Below are 2,439 nucleotides of genomic sequence, written 5' to 3'. Positions count from 1 at the left end.
TAATTGACCATTAGAATTTCCATTCACCAACACATGAGCAAATCTAAATTTTTGTGTCCCAAACCCTAACTCCAACAACCACAATTCTTCATACACACAAAATCCATGAATTAAAACACCAAAATCATGTTCAATGGTAGCCATACACAACTATCATGCAATTAAATTGATGAAACCCTAAGGTACCTGAAGGCTGCCAAAATTTTAAAGGGACTTTAACATGCCTATTTTTCTTCCAATTTCACATTTTCTAGCTTAAATTGATGTTGTAACAAGGAATATAAAAGAAAAATAAACAAAAGTGACACTAACCTCTTGAGTGAAGAATTTTTCTAAGCTCTAACCTCACTTTTTCCTTTTTCAAATTGCTGCCCAAGTCTTGCTTTAGTGGTAGGGACAAAATTTCATGAAGGAAAGTTAGGGTTTTGAGGTGGTTTGGTAGAGGTTTGGAAGCTTGGTGAAGCTTTAATGGTGGAAAGGGAGTGTGAAGTGGGTTTCACCGTGGAAGAAGGTAGAGGATGAGCAGAATTCTTTTGCCATTTTTCAGCCCATTTAACTCCTTTAATTGGGTTTATAATTAGGTGTCAAAATGTGATTGGGTGAGAGTGCTTTAATGACATAAGCATGAGGTCAAAATTATAATTTTAATTCATTTTCTTTTCTTTTCTTTTCTACTCAATTTCAATTTAATTTGTAGCAATATTTATTCATATTTTATGGTATAATAATTATTTACTTAACTGGACAAGTCGGTCAAAAATTATCTCTGAAGACAAAATGACCAAAATGCCTCCGTTTGGCTTATTGAGCCAAAATCATCTGTACCAATCGAAAAATAATTCTAAGCCTTTTGTTGGCATTCTAATGCCATAGAAACCTCAATGACTCTTCTCTGGAGTCCCAAAAATTATTTCATGAATTTTCCCCTGGGTTTAGGGCTTTTAGCTGTGAAAACAACAACTTCTCACTGGGTTACCCATCGCTAGGGCACCGGCTCATTTAATTTAGTTGTATTTTATTTCTAAAATTTTTTCTTAATTTTTTTACTATTATTTGGTCTATTTATGACTCCTCACTCTAGTTTAAATATTTTTCCAGACGTTCTAGCTGTCCGGACCGATACCGGTCACCGGAACAGTAGAATTGTAACATCCTCATTTTTGTAGTCTGTATATTCTACTGTTTCGACAGCTAATGTCTGCCCCGGAAAGTCGAAATGTCTGGAACTACACTTCGGTGATAATAAACAGGCATATAATGATGAAATAAATAAGAAAAAAATGCAAGAAAAATCAAAGACAAATGAAAGAGAGAAAATGAAGCTAAGTTAAACGAGCCGACACCGCAGTGATGGGTGACCGCACTGGGAAGGCCATTGCAGACCCCAGGACCACAGGAAACCCTCAGAATTTAATTCTGGGACGTAAGTAAAGGTCTATTGAAATATAATTGACACTAGAATTATTAAAGAAAAAATAATAAACTAGTACAAAGAAAAATGAAAAATTGAGAAACAGACAAAAATCGGTGTTACCGAAAAATCAGGAATATAACCCGAAGTGGGGCATTTTGGTCATTTAACACCTAGAGTTGCCTTTTGACCTCAATTTCCATTAAAAATAAATGATATTACACTTAGAGAATGTCATGAAAAATTAAATTGTGATACATTATAAGAATAGTGAAAGAAATGGGGGATAAAATCCAATTTATGAAACTTTGAATAATTAACATTAAAATCCAAGTTAGTGCTCCACTAACTCTTAATTTGGGACACTTAAATATTCCTTTGGGATAGCAGAACCATCATCTTCCACCTTGAGAAATAACCAGCCAAGAGAAATGAAGTTCACCATGGAAATCACCATGGATGCCCCACATGCAACCTCCATGGGTGCATGATCAAGCCACCATTTCTACTTAGTTCCTTCATTAAAGCTTGCACACACACCTTGGGCAGTATGTTGGAAGCAAAAAGAAGAGGATTTGATGAAGTTTTGGTGAAGCTCAAAAAAGGTTAGTGCTAGTTTTTCATCCCTTGCTTCATTAAAGTTTGTATTAAGATTGAGATGAGTTGGATGGTGAAGAAATTTGAAGGATTCGATGAGTTATTGATATATTCAATTTTGGACAGCCATGAAAGTTTATTGTAGTTGAGTTTTTCTTAACTATAATGGATGGAAATTAAGGTTGATTAACTTAAATGGAAGTGGTAGTAAGTTAATATCCAATCATGTGCATGTTAGTGCTAGTTTTTCATCCCTTGCTTCATTAAAGTTTGTATTAAGGTTGAGATGAGTTGGATGGTGAAGAAATTTGAAGGATTCGATGAGTTATTGATATATTCAATTTTGGACAGCCATGAAAGTTTATTGTAGTTGAGTTTTTCTTACCTATAATGGATGGAAATTAAGGTTGATTAACTTAAATGGAAGTGGT

This window comes from Hevea brasiliensis, chromosome 18, assembly GCF_030052815.1.
Source record: "Hevea brasiliensis isolate MT/VB/25A 57/8 chromosome 18, ASM3005281v1, whole genome shotgun sequence".
Taxonomy (NCBI): domain Eukaryota; kingdom Viridiplantae; phylum Streptophyta; class Magnoliopsida; order Malpighiales; family Euphorbiaceae; genus Hevea; species Hevea brasiliensis.
The sequence above is the reverse complement of the archived record's forward strand: the minus strand, read 5'-3'. Positions refer to the sequence as shown.